This window comes from Papio anubis, chromosome 17, assembly GCF_008728515.1.
Source record: "Papio anubis isolate 15944 chromosome 17, Panubis1.0, whole genome shotgun sequence".
Lineage (NCBI taxonomy): Eukaryota > Metazoa > Chordata > Mammalia > Primates > Cercopithecidae > Papio > Papio anubis.
The window spans coordinates 62,657,670-62,682,906 of NC_044992.1; the positions used below are offsets into that span (position 1 = coordinate 62,657,670).

At 37.7% G+C, this 25,237-nt stretch overlaps 1 long non-coding RNA gene across 1 annotated transcript; it reads right to left on the reverse strand.

Moving 5' to 3' along the window:
* Positions 1-495: 495 nt before the first annotated feature.
* On the reverse strand, positions 496-22,063 carry LOC110741517. Its single transcript, XR_002517769.2, has 2 exons — positions 21,789-22,063; positions 496-891 (listed from the first exon to the last, which is right to left on the reverse strand). It is a non-coding gene; the product is annotated as an uncharacterized LOC110741517 (long non-coding RNA).
* Between the last annotated feature and the right edge of the window lie 3,174 nt (positions 22,064-25,237).

The window sequence follows — 25,237 nt, forward strand, 5'->3', positions numbered from 1 at the left end:
GGTCACAGATCCAAAGAAAGAATGTTTATAATCTGTATAATTTCCAGGGTTTTTGGATAACAGTGACGCAGCAGATTGCTTATGCTGAGTCACTTATGCTATTCCTGGGAAGAGAACAGACTTTTTCTATTCTTTTTTAAAATTTTCTTTTCTTTTACTTTTTGTTTGTTTGTTTGTTTGTTTGACACAGGGTCTGGCTCTGTTGCCCAGCCTGAAGTGCAGTGGCTCAATTATGGCTCACTGCAGCCTCGACCTCCTGGGCTGAAACGATCCTCCTGCCTCAGCCTCCCAAGTAGCTGGGACCACAGGCATGAGCCACCACGCCCAAATAATTTTTTAATCTTTTGTGGAGATAGGGTCTTACCATGTTGCCCAGGCTGGTCTCAAACTCCTGGGCTCAAGCAATCCTCCCACCTCAGCCTCCCAAAACACTGGACTTATGTGCCCATGTGCCATCACGCCTGGCTGAGAACAGATTTTGATGTCAGAATGAAGTAAACAGATAGATATATGACTACTTTATTTGAGCAGATGAAGTTCCAGTGTGTGGAATCCTAACTTTCCCACTGATTCCTTTTTTGTTATTATTATTTTTAATTAGCATAACATTTGTTTTGATGAATTTTCTCATGGTGTATGTATCATAAAGGTAGAGTATTAGTTAATTTGGATTAATCAACTTCGAAGTTCTCAGTGTCTTACACCACCATATTTTTCTTGGCTTATGGCAACTGCCACCATTTTCTTACTCATGGGTTGACCAACTATGGCTCCTCGGACTTGACTGGAAGAAGCTGGGCTTCACTACATGGTAAAGTTGGGTTCAAGCTGGCACCACAGGTTTCTACATTCTCCTTAGGCCAGTAGCATTCTGTTCTCTTCTTGGTGAATCTGAGAAGCACAAGTAGGCAAATAAAATACCAAAAACATGTTTAAAGCCTCCGTGTGTGTCTCATGCCTCCTACCTTTCCACTGGCTAGAGAAAATTACGTGGGTGTACATCCAAGTCCTGTAGCAGTGTCAGGAACATTTCTCTGTACATGAGGGGGGCTCTACAGTTATGTGAGAATGTAGTCGTTACAAAGGAGTGAATACTGACACCAGTAATCCAATCCATCTCACAAAATTGACAACAGTACCAAATGTTTCTAAGAAAAATACTATTCTTTCTGAATACCTAATCCTGCTTCTGAGAGACAAATCTTTTCTATATTTTTTGCTGTTTACCTTCATCTATTTATCTATTTTTGTGTATATATTTACATATATTTGCATATATGCATATATCGCTATATACATATATTTACATATATATATTTCAAGGTGAAGTCTTGCTCTGTCACCCAAATGGGAGTGCAGTGGCGTGATCTTGGCTCACTGCAACCTCCACCTCCAGGGTTCAAGCAATTCTGCCTCAGCCTCCTGAGCAGCTGGGATTATAGGCGCCTGCCACTGCGCCTGGCTAATTTTTGTAATTTTAATACAGACAGGGTTTCACCATGTTGGCCAGGCTGGTCTCGAACTCCTGACCTCGTCATCCACCCGCCTCAGCCTCCCAAAGTGCATGGATTACAGGCGTAAGCCACCTCGCCCGGCCTGTTTATATTTTAAAATATATTTAGGAAATAGTAATGTGCTTATATTTTGTATAAATTTGTATTCATACATATTTATCAATTTCCGACATTATCTATCAAATTCCTGTAATAGGAGAAGAAGGGTTTAACTTTGTTGTATACTCATACGTTCCCTTGTCCCACTGTATCATATAATATTATCACAATTTGGGGATTTAATCTGTTAACAGTGTTTATGTTATAAATCATTGCTTACATGCTACTTTTCAAATTTCCTCACTTACTGATTTTATATTTGCTTAAATATCTTTATACCTTTGTTCTAAAAATCCCATCAAGCTCCTGTCACTAAGTTTTTCTAATATTGAAAGCACAGATCCTAGCATGCTGTTAATTTCACCCCCTATCCCTTAGTACACACTGAGCTTTGCCTTCTTCTTTGCACTAGCTGCCGTGGGCTCCTCGTGCAAAATTATTCTCCTTGGGCTTTCTTCTGTGCTTGAGATACTCTACTAGTACTCAATATTCTACTAGTATTCAAAGTTTCCACTGAGAAGTTTAATTTCAAATTCTTAGTATAGTATTCGAAGTTTCCACTGAGAAGTTTAATTTCAGATTCTTAGTAGGTGATCTGTTTTATTCCTCCTCCATATGTTTTTAGTATATCCATTTTATTTTTTGAATGTCTGAATTATGAAACAGTGCATCTTTTTGATGATTGCTTTTTTAGTTAGTGGCTGTTCCAAATTGAAGACCCATTTTCAGGTTTGGGAAATTGTCCATCATTATTATTTATTTTATCCCCTCTCTGAACCTCTTAGAATTATTCCTATTTTCATGATTTTTTCCTCTTATTTTTCATCCGTTTTATATTTGTTGTGATTTCCAGAAGATGTTTTCTCTTACTGATTGTTCCAATCATAGTTATCATCATCTCTTGACTCAATTCATAAAATAGCCTTTGAACTCATTCTCCTGACTTTACCTTTGCCTCATTGATGTTCAGGCACAAAACACCAAACGTAGAGACCCTTTTAAATATGATGTCGGCACAAATGTTCTCTGCTTCAGACTCGGTAATGGTTTGGATGTGCAGTTCACTCAGAATGAAAGCTGACATCTTTGCAACAGTCGACAGGCCACTTGTCCATCTGGACTATGGTCAGCCCTCCGTTGTGCCCTCTGGCCTTTCTTCCTTTCCCGCAGTCTGTCCTAGACACACCAGTGGCTTTGCTAGTTTTCTACATAGTGCTGGTCGTATGAAAATCAAACATGTCACACGTGAAAGCCACATGTGTGATTTTACATTTTTAGTAGCCAGTTTTTTTTTGTTTGTTTTTGGTTTTTTTTGTTTTTAACCAAAAAGGACGTTTTAGGCTGGGCGGTGGCTCATGCCTGTAATCCCAGCACTTTGGGAGGCCGAAGTGGGTGGATCACTTGAGGTCGGGAGTTGGAGATTAGCCAGACCAACATGATGAAACACCGTCTCTACTAAAAATACAAAAAATTAGCTGGGCACGGTGTTGCGTGCCTGTAATCCCAGCTCCTCCAGAGGCTGAGGTGGGAGAATCGCTTGAACCCGGGAGGCAGAGGTTGCTGTGAGCCAAGATCACACCACTACACTCCAGCTTGAGTGACAGAACAAGACTCTGTCTCAAAAAAACTAAAAACTAAAAACAAACAAACAACAAAGCACATTTATTTATAACTAACATCTCTCTCTCTCTCTCTTTTTTTTTTTTTTTGTCTGAGACCCCACTGTTAATTGAAAACCAATGATTGCTCATTAGTATTAAGGGTCAAGAGTTTTCAGTAAGTCACAGAAACAGAGAGGAAAATTGTGTTTCCCAGAGGCTGGCGAGGTGGTCTGGGGACTGGGGACATGTGAATTCAAAGGACACATAGTATTTCCATTAGATATGAGGCATAAGCTCAAGAGATCAATTGTACGTCATAGTGACCACAGTTAATAGTAATATATTTAATATTTGAAAGTTGCTAAGAGAGTACATTTAAAGTCTTCTCATTACAAAAGGAAATGGTACATATTTGAAGTAAGGCATATGTTAAATAGCTTGACATAGCCAGATAGCCATTCTACAAGGTGTACATGTAACATCGCCTCATGCTGTATACCGTAAGTACTGTATATGTAATTTTTCCTTGTCAATTAAAATAAATTTCTTAAAACAGTGTTTTTAAAAAGTCAGTAATTTGTACACAGATGCCTAAATAATGCCAGGTTCAAAACTTAGATTTGAACATATGAAATATCCAAGGAGATTATCTTACTCTCTCTGCTTTGCTTTATTGTAAGAGATAGAATTCGTATCTCACCGGGGCCTTCAAAGTTTACTTTCTCTGGCCAGGCGCAATGGCTCATGCCTGAAATCCCAGCACTTTGGGAGGCCGAGGCTGTCTGATCACTGCAGGTCAGGAGTTTAAGACCAGCAAGGCCAAGGTGGTGAAACCCCATCTCTACTAAAAATACAAAAATTATCCAGGTGTGGTAGCACATGCCTATAGTTTTAGCTACTCAGGAGGCTGAGGCAGGAGAATTGCTTGAACCCAGCAGGCGGAGGTTGCAGTGAGTCAAGTCTGTGCCACTGCACTCCAGCCTGGGCGACAGAGAGAGAATCCATCAAAAAAAGAAAAAAAAAAGAGAGAGAGAGAGAGAAAACGAAATACTATCTGCATCCTAAAACTTTGCCATGAAAACTGGATAAAGATATGATGAGATTAAAGGAAGACCCTAAATTACTAAATCTTTCTTCTGAAAAAATAGTTTAGACAAGATTAATTTGGAAAAAATTGTGGTAAAATCCTTCTAACATGCCCAACTCAGACAGAGCGTGGTGGAGACTTATGGCCAAAATAGGGCTTGGGATTGAGATCAAGTGCTCCAAATGAGTTTTCCTTTGTGTCCCAGATGAGAAACGTATTTGGAAGAATCTGTGAGAGAAATATGCCAGGCAGAAAGTCTGAAAGACAATGAACTTTCTTCTTGATCAGGCAGACCCTGTCACTGATATTTCAGACAGCAGCACCAAAAAGAATATCAGAGACAGACATACTGTGCACTGGGAGTGAAGGCAAGCAAAACGGAACAGGGACCATTGATAGCTGTCCCCAGTAAGGCATTTTCCCCAAGCAAGAAGAGATAAACTGCCACTGTTGAAAACGCCAACTTGTCTTACGCTTTGTGCTGCTGAAGTGGTACTGAAAATGTGTATCATATCTATTCATATTAGGTTGGGTTGCTCTAACAAAAAAATCCAATTTAGAATGTCTTAACTAAGATATGTTAAGTAGTAGTGATAGAAAGTAGAGAGGAGTATATGGAATACTGGAATTCCAGAAAATGAGACTGGAAAATATGAAGCAGAAGCAATAATAAAAATAGAATAAGATATAATCCTGAGTAAAAGACCCAAATCTGAAGAATATATAAGTAGGCTATACATCAGGCAAAATTAATCAAAATAGACTAATATATACAACTGCATCTCAAAAGAATAAGAATCCAAAAATGTCAAGTAAACAATGTAAATAAAACAAAATTTGCTACTAATAGTAACAAAAATTCAGGCTCCTTTCAATGCCTTCTCCTCAGCATTAAACACAATAATTCAAGGTTTGAAGGAAATAGGTTATTTCAAAAGACACCTATTATCAAACAAAGTACAATTCAAATATGAATATAATGACAATACAGGCTCCTATACTTTCTCTGAAAGCATGAATTGAAGATATCCTTTAGCTAACTGTATCACAATAAAGACTTCAAAAGTGGGCAGTTTCTAGAAAGCATTATAGGTGGAAAGCACAAAAACTATTTAAACTAGTTATGGAAAAACAAGCATTATAAGTGTAATTTTAAAACAAAGTGCAACTAATTCTTATAAAAGCAGACACATAAAATGTTAATCATATAAAGAGATTCTAAATTGCTGGGTGATATCCCTGAAACTGGGCGACTGACATTTAAAGAAGAAATAAAAATGTGCTACTTTCCTCATTTTAAATAGGGAGGAATAAATAAATACTACTTTATCATTGACACTGGTAAACAGAAAAGATTAAGTTCAACTGTGCTTTTTTCAACAAAATAAAAGGTGACCATTTGTGTAATTAAAAATCGTACTTGTTAAATATTCAAGACAAATTATAACTCACACTAAAAATTAAAAAGAAAACAGACAGAAACATAAGATAGGAATGATGAAACCTGATATCCAAACAGTAAATTTATTAGTGATGACACTAAATACAAATAGGATAAAACTCCTCAATTAAAAGTATAAGTCCCTGTAATCCCAGCACTTTGGGGGGCTGAGATGGGCGGATCAATGCAGGTCAGAGATCAAGACCATCCTGCCAACACGGGTGAAACCCCGCCTCACTTAAAACATACAAAAAAACTAGCTAATGAGGTGGCTTCAGTAGTCCCAGCACTGGGAGGCTGAGGGGCAGGAGAATGGCGTGAACCTGGGAGGCTGGAGCTTGCAGTGAGCTGAGATCCCGCCACTGCACTCCAGCCTGGGCGACAGGAGTGAGACTCCGCCTCAAAAACATATATATATATATATATAAGTTAAAAATGTGCACTGGGCAAAAAAATGCAATCCAGAAACTTGCAAGAAATGAGACAACATGGGAGTTTAAATTTTTAAAACCTCCTCATCAAAAATAAAATGAGATTTATGAAGTAAATATAGCAACAATGTATTTCTACAGTCAATGGCAGGTACAGTCAATTAGTACAGTCAATAAAACAAGTTAAGGGCCCTTAACCAAACATAAATAAGTGTAGAACGAATTGCACCCAATTGAAAGAATTAGCAAGAAGTCCACAATTGGCTCCCTACAAGAAAGAGCAGAAGAGAGCAAAGTAGTAAAGGTGGAGAACGATATCTTAAAATGTTTGCTGCTATTCCTTTAAATTAGTGAGGTCACCAGTGGAGGTATTTGCAGTCATTTGGAATGTTCTTTGAGCCTTTCTTCTTTCATATGGTTTGGCTGTGTCCCCGCTCAGATCTCATCTTGAATTCTCACATGTTGTGGGAGGGAGACAGTGGGAGGTGACTGAATTATGGCCTTGGATTTTTCCTGCCCTGTTCTCCTGACAGTGAGTGAGTATCAGGAGATCTGATGATTTCAAATATGGGACTTTCCCTGCACAAGCCTTCTTCTCTTGTCTGCCACCATCATGCCTTTCACATCCCACCAGATTGTGAGTCCTCCCCAGCCACGTGGAACTGTAAGTCGAATAAACCTCTTTCTTTTGTAAATTGTCCAGTCTTGGGTATGCCTTTACTAGCAGTGTGAAAAAGGATTAATACATTCCTCTTGGTGGAGAACCATCAACAATATAAAAGCACATTGGCTAGAGTTACAAGAAGCAGTCTAGTTTTGCCTTCTCATGCTAACCTCGTCACACTCTTGCAAAATAATAGTCTCAAGCAGACCAATGTATAATCTCCTAATTCTAATTCTTTGGGAGGAAACAAATACATGTGATTGGAAAAAACAATTGTGGAGCCCCTCTAAGTGAAATATTTAAAACCACAAGACCTCCCTACCTCTGAGGCAAGAAAGGTGAAGACTGATCCAAATGGGAAGAGATGGTGGCTGGTTCCACAAGAGTGGACCTCAGTGCATGTTGCTGAAGAACAGCAACCTCCTGGGACTTCCCACATACTCAGAGCACTTGCCCATCTCTTTTTATTTTCCTTTCAGTCAGCTAACGTGTAACATCTTAATACTCATGCTTCAACTTGTCATTCTGTCAGGAAGCATTTGATCTGTGTTTAGGTTAAAGGAATTACAAAAAGTAAACAATATAAATAAAATCTAAAATGAGGTTTGGATAACAAACAGGGGAGAAGAGTTAGTGAGGTTTGAGGGATAAAGGAATGTTTAAGTATTATAGAGTTGCAGTAAGTAGAATTTTGATGCTATAGAAGAAATAACATATTAGTGAAATTAAAAATAAATTTCTCAGTTTCCAAGCTAGGTGTTTTAGTCAGGGTTCTCTAGAGGGACAGAACTAATGGAAGATAGATAGATAGATAGATAGATAGATAGATAGATAGATAGATAGATAGATAGATAGATAGATAGATAGAGATATAGATAGGTATAGGTCTATATAAAGGGGAGTTTATTGAGTATTAACTCACATGATCACAAGGTCCCACAATAGGCCATCTGCAGGCTGAGGAGCAAGGAGAGCCAGTCTGAGTTCCAAAACTGAAGAACTTGGAGTCCAGTGTTTGAGGGCAGGAAGCATCCAGCATGGGAGAAACATGTAGGCTAGGAGGCTAAACCAGTCTAGGCTTTTCTCGTTTTTCTGCCTACTTTATATTCTGGCTGAACTGGCAGCTAATTAGATGGTGTCCACACAGATTAAGGGTGGATCTGCCTTTCCCAGCCCACTGACTCAAATGTTCATCTCCTTTGGCAACACCCTTACAGACACACCCAGAATGAATACTTTGTATCCTTCAATCCAGTTAAGTTGACACTCAGTATTAACCATCACAAGTCTACCCCTTGTTAACTTGAACCCATACACATCTCCTGAGATCATACACAATCTTCAAATGAAGAAAATAATAAGGTCATAATTATGCCTAACATAATACAACTATCCTTCCTACAACCAGAAAGGCACCAATCCCCAACCCAAATATTAGTACATAAAGTTAACAACACTTAAATGCTGATGCGAAGTCAATAAACTTTATGTCACATGATAAAGGAGAAAGGAAATAAAATGAAGATATTTTCTTAGTAAAAGTGTGTACATGCACAAACATGTTTACCAAAAGAAGGAGGAAATACTCATGACAATTACAGTCCTCATTTCTGCAGCTGGTCATGTGGTCATAGGTGGTATTGATGACTACCTTCTACCACCCATTCTGTATTCCCTTTGCCTTCAGCAAGCACCTCACTCAGCAGGTCATGGATTTTTTTTTTTTTTTTTTTCCTGGTGGTGTGACCCAAACCTTTATTCCTGAAGGGTCTGGGTAATTTGTAGTCCTACCTGGATTGGACTATTATAGTTTCCCATTGACCTTAATCTTAGGACATGGTAATACTAAGAGATGCCCTAATGGATTCCATGCATACTTTTCCTACCTCCATTGTGGAGTAGTAGATCGATTTCATCTTGACAGTCTCAGTCAGTCACTCCAGTCACTCCAGTCCCTTCTTAGCCTGTTGACTTCAAGGTAGGAGGAGCGCAAAGTGTCCAGGTGGCAATCATAAATTCCAGTTTAATGGCATCGTTGTTGTGTCTCCTGGTGTCAGTGTTCCTCCCTCCAGAACTAACACCTTTAGGCCAGCAGAACATAATGTCACGGGAACAGGAAGCAAAAATTTTGCTAGTGGATCACTAGGGGTGATGGTGAGTAGTGCCACTTCCACCCCTTGATTTCTAGACCCGTGAATCCTGGCTATGGGAGAAATAGTACCATACATTAGATGCTGAGTCAGAGCATACATGGCCTTCTGGAGAACTTTGTCCCAGCCCTCCGAAGTATTATCACCTAGTTGGGTTGTAATTGTGACTTCAAAAGGTCGTTCCGCCATTTATCAATCCAGCTGCTTCAGGATGATTGAGAACATGGTAAGGCCAGTGAATTTCATAAGCACGAGCCCAGTGCCACATTTCTTTAGCCATAAAGTGAGTTCCTTGGTCAGAGGCCATGCTGTATGGAATACTGTGACGGTAAATAAGGTATTCCATGAGTTCACAGACGGTAGGCTTGGCAGAAGCACTGCGTGCAGGATAGGCAAACCCATATCTGGAGTCTGTGTCTGTTCCAGTGAGGACAAACCTCTGCTCTTTCCATGTTGGTAGAGGTCCAATATAATCAATCGGCCACCAGGTAGCTAGCAGATCACCCTGAGGAATGGTGCCATATCAAGGGCTCAGTGTTGGTCTCTGCTGCTGGCAAATTGAGCACTCAGCAGTGGCTGTAGCCAGGTCAGCCTTGGTGAGTGGAAGTCCATGTTGCTGAGCACGTGTGTAACCTCCATCCCTGCCACCATGGCACTTGATTCATGGGCCCATTGAGTGATGACAGGGGTGGCTTGGGAAAGAGACTGAGTGGTGTCCACAAAACAAGTCATCCTATCTCTTTGATTATTAAAATCCTCCTCTGCTGAGGCCACCTGTTGGTGAGCACTCACATGGGATACAAATATCTTCACATTTTTTGACCACTCAGAGAGGTCCATCTACATACCTCTTCCCCAAATTTCTTTGTCACCAATTTTCCAATCTGCTTCTTCCAAGTCCTGACCATCCAGCCAAACCCATTGGCTACAGCCCATGAATGAATTTATAATCGCACATCTGGCCATTCCTTCTTTCATGCAAAGTGTACAACCAGGTGGACTGCTCAAATTTCTGCCCACTGGGGAGATTTCCCTTCACTGCTGTCCTTCAGGAATGTCCTAGAAAGGGGCTGTAGTGCTGTAGCTGTCTACTTTTGGGTGATGCCTGCATTTTGTGCAGAACCATCTGTGAATCAGGCCCTAGTCTTCTCTTTCTCTGTCACCTGATCATAGGGAGCTCCCCTGAGGCCATCAGTGTAGGATAGGGGAGAGGAGGCAGGGTGGCAAGAGTGGAGACCATGGGCATTTGAGACACTTCCTCATGTAACTTACTTGTGCCTTCAGGACCTGCTGGAGCCTCATCATGTATATACCACTTCCATTTGATGATGAAATGCTGCTGTGCACAACCCACTTAATGGCTAGATGGGTCAGAAAGCATTCAGTTCATGATGGGCAGTGCAAGCCACATGGTGACTTGATGACCCATAGTCAAATGTTCCGTTTCCACCAAAGCCCAGTAATGGGCCAAGTGCTGTTCCAGTAGTCATCTGCAGAAGATGGCAGGGCCTTGCTCCATAAAGATTCACTGCATAAATTATCAGTAATGTAGTGGTGTCCTTCCTAAATTAAAGGGGTTCTGGGTCTGTAAATTGTCTTAAGTCTGGAAATTGATTGAGGGGGCGTGATTCTCTGTTTTTATAATTCAAATTAGTCTTTTGTCCTTTTGACCTCTAAGTTTTTTGTTTATATAAATTAAGTAGAAATGCAGTAGGCTTCCTATCAATTTTACTTCTAGGAACACAGTGATTAATTAGCCAATGCCACAGCTCTACATGAGTCAGACTATTCTGATTGCCGCTTTCCCTCTGCTGTCCATTACGGTTGCTATGCCCAGCTTGCCTTTGATGTTTGAGTGCTGCCACTTGGCCCCTGCCACCTTGGCATCCAATTATTCCCATTGTTTTTAAATTTTGTAGTTGAGTGACTGCAGTTCCCACTGTTAGATCTGACATACAAAGAAGAGCGCTCTTCAAAGATGCAGGTGCTGCCCTCACAAATCTATTTTGCAAGGCATTGGTCAAGGGTATATCTTCTGGACCCTCCCAGCTGGGATGAGTAGGTCTAAAGTGGCTAATCCATTCCACCATTCCAATCTCCCTAAGCCTTTGGATCCCTTCCTCTACATTAAGCCAAGGGAGATCAGGCATTTCACCTAACTCACAGTGGGAAAACTTTTAATCCATATTTCAGCTAACCAAGCAAATAAACTATTAGAACTTTTTTTTAGCTCCCCGAACTGCAACATTAAATGCAGAGTCCATACTTAGTGGGCCCAAATCAATAAATTCAGCCTGATCCAACTCTATGTTCCTTCCACCATTATCCCACACCCTTGGTATCTATTCCCAGGCCTGTTCTCCAGATTCCTGTTTATATAAATTAGAAAACTCAAGCAATTCTTTTCAAGTGTAGTGCATCTCCTCGTGGGTCACACTCTCAGTCCCATCTCTATGGGCCCACCAGGACTTTAGTCTAATTATAGGTCTAGAAGCAAACAGGAGTGTTAGGGGTGACTCCTGAGGATAATCAACATTGTCTTGCCTGGCAACTGCCTCATGGGAGGCCACCACTGTTGCCTCAGGCAGCACAGGGTTTATCTCCTCAGACAAAGGTGGAAAGTCTGGTGGCTGCATGGGTAGGGGAGGGGATGTTGGCACTAATGGGAAATGGGGAAGCTGTTTCTTCTGGCAAAAAAGGTTCATCCGAGTTTACAAACTAAGTGTCCCCAGCTTCATCAGGGTCCTCCCACACATCCCCATTCCAAGTTTCAGGGTCCCATTCTTTTCCAATCAATGCCCTCACTTTAACAGTAGACACCTGGCGAGGCCGTGCATGCACTTTTCCTTGCAGGTCAGCCACTTTCATGATAAGAGCTTATGTTTGTTTTTCCACAATTTCAGCTCTTTCTCTACAGGAAATAAGACTCACTTGGGGCAATCTTAGCAGATTTGTAGCTCAGTATCTGCTTCTGAAGCTGGGAGATAGAATCCTGGAGTTCATCATTTTCTTTCATCAGTTTGTCCACTGAACTTAGGAGCAACCAACCAGCTTCATTATGTTCCTTGGTTCTCCACATATGGTCAAAGGTGTTATATATAGAATCACTGAACTCCTTGGCTCTCACGAGCAATGAATCAGGAGTGTCAAATGCATTTATTTTGCATAACTCTCTAAACAGGTCATGCCAAGGACCATCAGTGTTCTCTATACTATCAGAAGTAGAGTCCTTAGCATTTTTGGGTCTAATCATATTAAGCAGCCAACTCCAGAAACCCCAAAATCCGTGAAAGAACTTCATCCTTAATATTCTATTCCTCTAGAACCACTCCTGGTACCAAAATTTGTATTAGCCAGGGTTCTCTAGCTGGACAGAACTAATCGAATATATATATATGAGTTTATTACGTATTAACTCACATGATCACAAGGTCCTATAAAAGGCGGTCTGGGCCAGTCGCGGTGGCTCAAGCCTGTAATCCCAGCACTTTGGGAGGCCGAGACGGGCGGATCACGAGGTCAGGAGATCGAGACCATCCTGGCTAACACGGTGAAACTCCGTCTCTACTAAAAAATACAAAAAAATTAGCCGGGCGAGGTGGCGGGCGCCTGTAGTCCCAACTACTCGGGAGGCTGAGGCAGGAGAATGGTGTGAACCCGGGAGGCGGAGCTTGCAGTGAGCTGAGATCCGGCCACTGCACTCCAGCCTGGGCGGCAGAGCGAGACTCCATCTCAAAAAAAAAAAAAAAAAAAAAAAAGGCGGTCTGTAGGCTGAGGAGCAAGGAGAGCCAGTCCGAGTTCCAAAACTGAAGAACTTGGAATCTGATGTTCAAGAGCAGGAAGCATCCAGCACAGGAGAAAGATGTAGGCTGGGAGGCTAGACCAGTCTCTCTTTTCACATTTTTCTGCCTGCTTCTATTCTAGCTGTGCTGGCAGGGTGCCCACCCAGGTTAAGGGTGAGTCTGCCTTTCCCATCCCACTGACTCAAATGTTAATCTCCTTTGACAACACCCTCAAAGACGCACCCAATACTTTGTATCCTTCAATCCAATCAAGTTGACACTCAACCATCACACTAGGTCTACAAAACTTTAATATTTAATAAAGGTATAAATAGTATGTAATGAAAATAAGCCCTTTCAAGCCCTTTGAAAAGGGACAGTTTTATTCAGTAAACAGTCACAATGAATGACTTATAGAAAAAAATTAGTTTTACTACTCTTTGAAATCATGTATCAAGATAAATTTCAGACTGTTAAAATCATAAGGTAATTTTTTAAATTAGAATAAACTATTGGTGAATATGTATCTGGTCTTCAGAGTGGTCTTTCCAGTATTTCCTCCTTTTCCACAAAAGCAAAAGGAGAAAAATAAATCATCATAGAAATAATTTAAAATTTTTCAATTTTACATATTTTTTCATGTTTCAAAAAATACCATTAAAAAAGGGCAAGGTATCAACTGGAAAATATATTTCATGAAAGAGTAAAGAAAAATATTTATGCATAATCTTTTGTGCAAATAAAATTTTTCACTAAAAATAGAGCATTTGAACTAAATTTTGTGAACAGTTCTGGGTCCTGATTATTTCCCAAACATGTATTTTCTTAAGCACATGTCTGGAGGGGCATGGGAATTTTAGAAAACACATCTTTTTGAAGTAAGCATCCTTAATTACTTTCTGATTTGCTTATCAAATTTTGGCCAATTACTTGAAGACAGTAGCAGGATGAACTTATAAAAGTGCAGATTTTGGAGTTTGACAAATCATGCTAGAATCCTGCTTTAAGCATTGACTAGCTCTTTCACCACATGTATGCCACTCAATGTTTTTGCGATTTGATTTGAAAATTGTAAAGTTTGGATCTTTGTCAATATGCAAAAAAAATATTACTTTACTTTCTTCCTTGTATGTCAAAGGCTTGCAGATTCCGAGTTTCTAAATAATGCATGATAAAGGCAATTACCTCAACCAGGGTTGGCAGATGACTGCATGCATGTCAAATTGATCTGGCCATTTTTAAATAAAGTTTTATTGAAACACAATCACACCATTTTTTTTTTTTTAACATGTTATCTGTAGTTGCTTTTGCCCTATACAAGCAAAGTGATATCATTGTGAAAGAGACTATCTGGCCTGGACATCCTAAAATATCATCATCCCCTTTGCAGAAAAAGTTTGCCTACTCCTGGACTGAACTATATTGCTACTTAGCACTTGTGAGAAAAGAACAATCTAACTGTCAAATATAATTACGAGGTGAAAATGAGATTTTAATCTAGAAGTATTAAAATGAAGATTTTGTAGTTAGCATAGTTTTCATGTGTTCTGAGTCATTCTAGCCAAATGATGCTTTTAAATATGTTTTAGATATGTTTTATGCATCTGATTTTTTTTCTCTTCTCTTTTCTTCTCTTCCTCTATGATTTCTTTCTTTCTTTATCAGCAAATCCAATGAGTGATCTAAGCAGGAAAACTACTGAATGCGAGCACTGCCCCCACTGCACCTCTTTTTGATTTTACTACAATACAAAATATAGTTAAGCAGATGTTCAATGCATTACAGGCCCTGGCTAAGGTACAATCAAAATGGATTGAGTGCCAGAAATCAGGCAGGGGAGTCTGGACTGGCTGTCTTTGCTCCGATTCAATCATGTCTTGTGTTAATCCTGCCCTAGTTGAATCTGAATTTATCTACATGTCTTTGGCCTGGAGATCAAACTGAGAGTTTATGGCTGCTCTGTCTCTTGTGAACTTCTGAGCATTTCCTCTTTTCATTCAAACAAAAACAAAAAAAGAGAGAGAGAGAGAGAAAGAGAGAGACAAGATTAGGCTGTCGTTTTTGTTATTGCCCTACCATTTTAGAAATAAAGAGATGCTTGACTGGGACATCAATTTGGCAGGTTTAGATAATCCTGTATATCTACTTGCTCAAATAAGTATCTAAATACTATAAAAATGTGGTTTTATGTAACTTTTACTTATAAAATAGAAGAACCAAGATAACTCATCTCAGAGTGCTTCCTCCTTTTATTCAGACCACATTTCTTATTTTATTAATGATCACATAATCTCTTCTATTTTAACATGTTTTTTATTCTTCTGTAATGCTTATATAATTCAAATGCTTACACATAGTTATCACATCTAATTTTGAGTCATTGCTTGGACCAGAAAAGCCTATGGACTAATTCCTTTCTATTTTCTCCTTTCTTCCTTTAGGATTCAACTGGCTAATAATTTCATTTTCTTCTTATAAGTACATTCTTCATTCCATGTTCTTTTTTTTTTGTTTTTTTGTTTGTTTGTTTGTTTGTTTATTTTGAGACGGAGTCTCGCTCTGTCGCCTCATTCCATGTTTTGAATTGAGCCTGAATCAGAATGCTTTCTCTTTTTGGATACATGTATCCAGAGACTGATCCTTCGTGTGGCAAAGAAACATTCTGATTGATTTTTAAAAATTATTTGTATTAATTACTTTTTTAGACATCATTATTTATTACTTAATATGAACCTTTTAGTATAAAATTCAATTCATTCTTAATTGAGAAACATAGTGGGACATCTCAATTTTAAGTTAAAAAAATGCCTTCTTTGGACTGAACTTCTTTTCGATAGCTCATTCCTTCTGTGCAATGGAAAATTTCTGAATGAAATTTAAAAATGAACTTTCTGGAATATTTGAGGGCATGTAGATTTTCAGTTTCTTACATTTTCTCTGAGAATGAAAGGAAGTGATTTTCTTGGGCACTGAAGGGGAAAAGGTTAGAAAGAAAATGACAGAGCCTGTACCACCGGGTTTGGGCAATATTCCCCAGTTGACGATATGAATGATTTCTATTCAGGTAAGATAGTGCTCTAATTTGAGGAGTCTGTACATTATGTTGTCCTCCACCAATTGTTCTTAACTAAAAGGAATATCAAGGGAATAAGTCGCAATCATATTTAGGTTCATTAAAACAATGAATAGGAACTCGGAAAGGAGAGGCATTTTTTTTTTTTTTTTATATTGCACCTAAAATTCATACTTGAGCCTTACTTACATTTCTGCCTTATCTTTCATTGCTGCAATTCTGGAAAGTCACTTACTTGCCACCCTAGAATATGCTTTGTGCATTTCTGTTTGTGGCAAAATTTTGGCCATTCTGTAGACTTTGCCAGAAAGCTATGTGTCTCATCCATTTCTTCGTATTGGAAGCAATCCATATGCTTTATTTTCTGAATCTCTTATGTTAGGTTTATCAAGAACAACACACCATGAGGAGGAGCTAGTGTATGCCAGGCACCATGGTAAGTGCTAAGGAGATGGTTGCAAACAAGCCATAGAAAATCCCTGGTCTAACAGTAGTCACCAGCTGTTGTGGGGGAAAGACCATGAGATCATTGAGTAGAGTTCCCAGCTGAAGAAGTAGCATCTTAGCTGATTCCTAAAGCATGTGTGGGCTATAGATATTTCCTAGAAGAAGGGGTGGAAAAGAAAAGATATTCTACAACAGAGAACTGCTTATACAGAACTTCATAGAGAAAGTCATCATGTTGAAAATGTAAACATTTAGAAGTCATAGGGCAGGTGAAGATGTAGAATGTGATACAATGAAGAGGATCTGGGCTGGAAGGCCAAGAGAATGAGTCAGGTTTAGGAATGAGTGTTAACTCAGTTGAGTAAGAGATCCATCACATTTTATCTGGGTATTTGGGCAGGCATCTTCTCTCTAAAAGCAAACACTAAAAAACAAAGCTTTGACTCTGTAACAACTTTTCTCTAAATCAAATAGCAAAGAATAATGAATATCTACAAGTAATTGTCTAAGTCCATGATGATGCATTTTAGTTATGATTGGGATTTTATATATGCATTCATGTGACAGCTCTGTGATTTTAAGGTGGCTCTGGCTAGAGGACTTTTGTTAAAATAAAATCCTTCAGTACACTTGACACAGAGAAACCTCATATCCATTTGTCAAGTGCTCTAATTTTGTGGTGCAAAAGTAAGATATCTAAATGGTCAGCCTGCTGATCTGTTGATAATTTGACATCCTTGAAGTCAAGTTTTAAGATCATATTGTCAAGAGCTAATGGTATTATCTGAAGACATCAAAACACAGAAGGCATCAGACAATGGGAGTCATTCGATACATTCCTTCTTTCATTTTTGTTTTTTATTCAGGTGGATGAAAAAATGTAAATGTGAGTTTAGATATCAGGATGTTAGCACAACCCGACAAAGAGTAGTTTTCTTTGAAACTTGGCAGGCTCGGAATGACTGCTTCTGACATCATGGGTATTTTTAATGAAATATTAATGACTCTGATTTTAATAGGAATTTCAGCACAACCTAAATTAAGCTATTGGAAAAGGGATATGGTCCCGTTAAGAACAGTAAAACCGTAAGCCCCCTTCCTGAAGAGTAGATGTGGGCAGTTAAAGTGACAATCAATTTAACCAGGCCATATTGCTTTGTAAGTCTCTGAAGTGTGAAGTCCCAGCATGCCTTATGTATTTCATTTTAATTTCCTTTTGGACAGAGCTATGGTTAGTGGGGAACCTCACACACAAAAAGAAATAAATAAATGTGCAGAAGAGAAGGAAATTATTTAACCCTTTCAAAATACTATGCCATATAGTTAGCTAAGTCAAGAAAAATAAGGAAGATTAAATTTCTTTTGTTTTCAAAGAAAAATAAATGGGCAGCACATGTAGTAAATAACGATGACAGATCATATTGATAATTTCTATTTAAAAACCTAAAATGCTCCCTTGACATGTATTTTGAGGTTTTTTTTTTTTTTTTTTTTTTTTTTTTTTTTGGTTAAGAAACTGGGTGGTTTAGTAATAAATCTTCCTTTGCTATTTCTATGTAGAAAGATAAAAATCATGTAATTTCCTATGATTTTTCATCTGTCATTGGAATTAGATATTTAAATGGCCAGTTTGCTGAGCTGTTGATAATTTTACAACCTAGAAGTCAGGTTTCAAGATACGGTTTTTGGAGTCAGATTAGGTTAGATGTTTTTAAGATGATGTCCTTCTCAATTTTTACAGAATTTGGATAAATAAAATGCAAAAGGAATATAAAAGACTATTCTTAAATTATAAAAGAATGTTCGGTTACCTGCAGCAATTTCTATGAGATTGTTTTTGTCCCAGAGCAGCCAGGAAAGCAGACAGCAGTTGTATGGTAAAATAAGACATAATTGGAATTGAGTGTCCAGAGTGCTAAATTACACTTTTTTTTTTTTAGCTTTACCACTAATTTATAATTTGATGTCTTTAATGTCATTCTATCTTCCTTGGTTTCATTCCTTATTCTCTAAATAAAATATTAGGTCTACATTAAACATGAAGCATCCTTAGAAATTTTTATATGTTCAACTACCATTTTCAATTTAAATAAAATGTTAGCTGTTCAAAAAGCAAAGATTGCTATATGTGTGTTTTTTTACCTTAATATGAGTTGAAAGGTGGCTATTTATATTAAAGTTATCCACGGGAAGAGTTTTCCTTCAAGATTATTTCAGTACAAAACATATAAGGAACACTGTTTTGTGTCTTTGAATAAAGAGTGGAACGCGCCAGCCACATCCTTTTAATAAGATTAGTGTATATCGACTGATAATTTCATAAAAATTTTGTCAAATTAGTGTTCCTGAAGCATAGTTCTAATAATATTACCCATGCTGTCCAAGATTACCTCGTGGTTCCCAGAAATGCTCAGACTCAAGACCAAATTCTTTTCTTAGACTACCCTTCAAAGGTTTCTAAAACTTAGTCTTAACCTCAATCTGTGTTCTCAATATTTTTCCCAAGACTTTCCCAAGACTTCCCAACTTTACTCCTTCTTCTATCCTTGCTCATGTTGTTCCCTCTGTCTGATATTCTCCTTCCCTATTGGTAGATGTCAAAACTTTTACTCAACTTTGAACGTTTGAAGTAAATGTCATCTGTTGAGTCAATCCATCGATTGAATATAATTTCTTCTTTCTGGATTCCCACAGCAGCTGAATTTCATGGTTATAAAGACTTAGATTTAAACCTTGGCCTTATTAATTTCACATGAGCAACCACACTTATTCTCCTGAATTGTGAGATTGTGTGAAAGGTAACAAGAGTATCTTTCATGAAGAGTTTGGAGATGTGAGGATTAAATGATGACACATATGAGATGTCTTGTATCCTGTACATAGCAGGCATGGAATTTCTTCTGTTTTCTTCTGGTGTCTTCTATTATTTATTGCTTTTTGATTAACAAATTGCACAGTGAACGTGTGTTAGCTTTTTGGTATTGGCATAAGGCATTGCCTTCTCCATTTTACAGAATCAAGAAGTATGAGAGCCTCCCTGTTTTAACTACTCTCCTAGAGAAACGTATGTGCACATGACCTCTAGGCTCAAAAATTTAGATGCTTATGTCCAGGATTTGAATCTTGAACAGGTATGACAGAGATGGAGAGAGAGGTTAAAATTCATATGCAGAAGCAGCAGTGGAAGGGTCCCAGAGCCTCAGAATCCTGGCCAGAATGTGACTCCTAAAAGTTAGTTGAGTGGCTTCCTGCTTCCTGGATGTCTGAAGTAGCCTGGGTCATTTTCTAAGGCTGGTTTTCCAACTTTCCATCAATTACTTCAACCTCCAATCTCCTACTTGTTTTATCTTTGCTCAAGAAAACCACTGTTGGTTCTGTTCCTCACAACTGAAAGTCCTTTACCTGATATACTTCTCAAACTCCTTCAAGGTACACAAGTGACTGATTTGACTTTCTGATTTTATTTCTTTAATTAGCTGGAATACTCCTACATAAAAATATGTCAACTATTAGCTACCCCAAGTATACTTTATACAGAAGTGTCAAGATAAATGTTTGATGCTTTTCTTTATTTACTAGTGTTCAAACTAATGCATCCTTTCTATAGATTTTTTATTAAAAATCATTTATGTGATTTTTTTAGTATTATTAAGAACTAGTTTCTGAAGTATTTCTATTAATTACATTTATTGTCTTTACTGAAGTGCAATCATAGTATCTTTGTACAGTTGTTTTGTTTTGTTTTTGAGATGGAGCTTTGCTCTTGTTGCCCAGGCTGGTGTGCAATGGCACAATCTCAGCTCACTGCAACCTCCACCTGTCAGGTTCAAGCGATTCTCCTGTCTCAGCCTCCCAAGTAGCTGGGTTTACAGGCATGTGCCACCATGCTCAGCTAATTTTGTATTTTTAGTAGAGATGGGGTTTCATCATGTTGGTCAGGCCGGTCTTGATCTCCTGACCTCAGGTGATCCACCCACCTCTGCCTCGCCTCCCAAAGTGCTGGGATTATAGGCATAAGTCTCTGCGCCCGGCCTATATACAGTTGTTAATTTTGCTTTCTCATGTAAATTATGTACGCATTTTCCTAGCACTAAAGCTGTTAATTATTATTCCATTAGTGCTCACATAAAATATCATTAAGTAAAAGCACTATTCTGTTACTTAATTACATTACCTGGCTTTTGAATTATCCTACGTTTGCAAACGAGATTGATTCTCATTTATTTCCAAGTAATGTTGCAATCAATGTCTTCATGTGTATAACTTATTTTGCTTTTAAGTTGTTTCCTTAGGATACATTCATAGAATGCTTACCAAATCACAACAATTAATACTGTTATTTTTACTGCATACTGTCAAATTACTTTCCACAAAGCTATATCAATTTATACTCTTCAAATAATGTAGGAAGATACTGTATAAATGTAACTTTGCCTGGTTGGAATTTACTTTTTAAATTGGTCACTTTAATAAGTGTAAAATGTCACATCATTATTGGTGCCATTTACATTTTTTATATAAGGAGATAAAACTTGCTATGTATGCAATTATTTTTTGTCAAACAATTATTTGCTTTATTCCCAGAATTTTGACATTTTCTCACCAAAATTTTTAGTTATTTTAAAAATATAATCTATTTTCATCATGTTTTTTCCATATAGTGTTTTCAAAGCCAATCTCAAAGCTTAGAAAGCTACTGATGAATATATTGACTAAATGGTCATTTTAATTTACTTTTAGTTTGTCATTTTTATGTGTGTATATATATATACACACATTATCATTTATCATTTTAGAATAACCTTGGATATCCTAAATTACTTATTTTTCCACATTAGTAAAATTTAGTAAAAATATATGACATTATGTGAAAATCCCACTGAGTTTCAAATAAGATTGCATTTGATACACCACTTGTTATTAGAACTGACAACATTATGACATTTCATCTTCCTTTCCGAAGATAAGTTTTAAATATCTATTTTTTTTCTCTCAATTACAAAAAGTAGATCCCAAAAGACTAAAAATAATTCTAAAGGACGTACTATTTTCTCTTCTCCACCCTGGACAAAAACTCTAAGCACCATTCTATGGAAAAAGACATCCAGTAGCCAAGAGCACAATGGATATTATGAATTGCTTTGGAAGATGTTAATTAGAACTGCATTATCTTTCTCCATAAAGCAGATTTAAATCTCCCGGTATAAATCTTGATAAGTCTTGGTGTCAATTTTATATATCCATTTCTAAGCAACAGTGTTATTGATTAATATTTGAATACACTGTTACATTCATTATTTCATTCATTTTTTGCAACCATCCTGAAGTTGGCAATAAATGTTTTCATCATTTTTGTCGTATCAGGTAGGTGACTGAAAAGAAGCTTCAGTTGAGACAGGACTGAAGGGCAGGGGATGATCTTGGAGTCATGTATACTCCACCCTTATTTTAAAACTATTATTCTCTCCCCAAATGATTCTGAAATGCCTAGATTATTACCCTGCAACGACTTCCCCCAGATCTTTCTTCTGGAACGAGAGCTCAGATCCTCTGACTCTCAGTCTGGTTCTCTCACCTGTATGACAGAATAATTCTCAAGAATACAGGAAATCTCTCCATTCTTTGCTTTTGTTTACACGTTAGCAACACCAAATTATTTATGCTCAATCTGTACAATCTTGCCATTTCTATCCTTTCTTTAATCTTTGCTCAATTCTCCCCTGGGCCAGGATTTCCCTACCTATGCTGCCCTTGGCCAAACCTGCCTCTCCATGGTTGAGATGTAGGTATAATTTTCTGTAATTGAAAGTCTCTCATCTCCTCACTATACTTTTGTCTCCTTCGGGCAAGAACCATGTCCATGTTATTCGTTATTGAATTCCCAACGCCTTTGTTGAACAAAAATATATACCTTCCACTGCAAAGCACATTAGACTAAAATTTCATTCAGGCTCCTAGCACAGGGTAGGTGCCAAAAAATTAATTCACATCAGGTGCTTTATTTTCTTAGAAGACTTCCCTTAGCTAACCATGTGTCTAAGCCTCCCATAATAATAAATACAGGACTCTAACCCATAACTATCACTTCCCCAACTAGAGTGAGAGTTGTGGGACTTGTCTTCTTTTATTTTTATTTTTTTAATTTTATTTTTATTTATTTTCATTTTTTTTTTGAGACAATCTCGCTTTGTCGCCAGGCTGGAGTGCGGTGGTGCAATCTTGACTCACTACAACCTCCACTTCCTGGGTTCAAGTGATTCTCCTGCCTCAGCCTCCCGAGTAGCTGGGACTACAGGTGCCCGCCACCAGGCCCAGCTAATTTTTCTATTTTTAGTAGAGACGGGGCTTCACCGTGTTGGCCAGGATCGTCTCGATCTCCTGACTTCGTGATCCACCCACCTCGGCCTCCCAAAGTGCTGGGATTACAGGCATGAGCCACCGCGCCCAGCCCTTTTATTTTTTTAATAACTTTGGCAACTAACACAGTGCCTGATGTGTAATTAAGTGCTCTCTCTCTCTGTCTCTGTCTACACACACACACACACACACACACTCTATATACATGTGTACATATGTGTATGTGTATATACAGAGAGAGAGAGATGCATATACAGGTGACCCTTGAATAACATGGGTTTGAACTGCATGGGTTCACTTATACGCAGATTTTCTTCTGCCTCTGCCACCCCTAGGACAACAAGATCAACCTCTCCTCTTTTCTTTCTCATCCTTCTCAACATGAAGAAAATGAAGACAAAGACTTTTATGATCATCTACTTCCGCTTAATGAATAATAAATATATTTTCTCTTTCTTAGAGTTTTTTTAGTAACATTTTCTTTTCTCTAGCTTACTTCATGTAAGAATACAGTATATAACATATAAAATATGCATTAATTGATTGTTTATATTATCAGTAAGGCTTCCAGTTAACAGTAGGCTACTAGTAGTGAAGGTTTTGGAGATCAAAAGTTACATGCAGGTTTTTGACTGTGTAGGGGATTGAGTCCTTTAACCCCCATTTTGTGTAATAATTGTGTTAATATACATGCTGACTTATATATATAAACACTGACTTGTCACAGTGACTTAGATTATGTATATATGTGTATACATACATATATATCCATGTGTATGCGTATGTGTGCACATATGAATGTATATGACTATATATGCATACACACATGTGCGTACATATATACATATATGCACACACACACATAATCTAAGTCACTGTGACAAGCCATAGTTTTCTGACAGCTTATTATATTTTCAGGTATCCCGAAAAGTATAGCAAAGTTTGAACCACCAAGAAGCATCCCGTCCCAGCATTATGCTACTAGTTAAGGCCTCCAATATACTGCTGTCTGGAGCTACTGAGCTGACACACTTATTTTTCTAGAGCACATATCTCCTCCTGTCTCTGACCTGCGTCTTGGGGACAGTGTAGCACATGATAGAGTACACTTAGGCAGAAGCATTTAGATACCTCAATCTTCACTGCTTATCTTCGTGTTTCTAGGACAATAAAAATAATTTTTAATGTACAAAATGATTTTTTCTTTGAAAGGAGGGATATGTCAAACAAACTAGAATGGGAATCACGTATTTTGGACTTTGACCATTGTGAAATTTACCTTCATCACAAACGGAAAGACACATATAAGCATATATTAGAGGGTGATGCAAAACACTAAAATGCATGTAAGCGCCCTGAGGACAGCAGCTTGTGTCTGCTTTATTCTCTACTGTATTTCAGTGACTTTAAAGCTGTGCCTGGCACATAACGCTTAATAAATATTTGTTTAATGGTTGGAGAATATATTAGGAAAAAGGTCTTATATGTGCTCAATATTTTTGAAAAAAACTCCAGTATATTGTAAAGGGATTACTCAACTTTACACTGTATTTAAGTTAGACTAATATATTTTTGAAAAACATGACATAGTGAATTTTAAATAAAATATACGATTAGAAGCTAGTTTTCCTCAGACGCTTTGCTTTACGACTTAAAAACTAATTATGAAATGAACGATTCTTAATAATAATGACCACACAGTCTCAGGTTTTGTGTTTTCTTTCTTTGTTAACCCTAAACCCTGTTATTGACATGGAAAGTTAAACTGACGTTTCTGCAAGTTTTTTTTTCTTGTTTTATAGTCTAAAGGTTAATGAGCTGTGGTGTGGTTTAGTGCTGCGTGTGCTAAGCTAGCACCTAATATGTTAAGTTGGGTGCGATTCAAGCCTTCCAAGAAAAGCGGTCTCAGACATTATAGGCATGGGAGGGAAGACAGAAGCGAAGACACTGACGCTATTGCTATTGTGTTTGTGTTATTGCTCAAGAACGGTGGTCCTGGTCAGCACACACTGCTGTTGGGACTTTGTATAAAAGCTGTTCTCAAGGAGAGCGTAAATATCCCACATTCCATTTCAAAAGGTGCTGGGTTATAGGTTATTGACCAGTTTAGGGATTTATAGCTGGAGTCAGTAATTGTTAACGAAAAATGGCTTGACAATTTTATTATTGTGGAGACCTGCTGGAAAAGTTAAACACAGACTTAGCTAAGAACTAACTTGATCTTGACAATAATAGACATGTATATGCATATACATTTACACACACATATAATTATGTATAAATGCTTTATACATAATATACATTTACACACACATATATAAATGCTTTATACATAATATATATTTACACACATAATTATGTATAAATGCTTTATATATAATAGTACATACAAATATTTTACATACAATTATGTACAAATACTTCATTACAGACAATACTTTCATTTTCATAAAGATGTTAAATATAAATTCATTTGCTTGCTTCAACATGGATAAGTATACTAAATATTGCTTCACAAGAATATATAGATTATTATAAATAACTGAAATATTGACAAATGAATTCTTTCTGAACAATCAGAAAATTGTTAA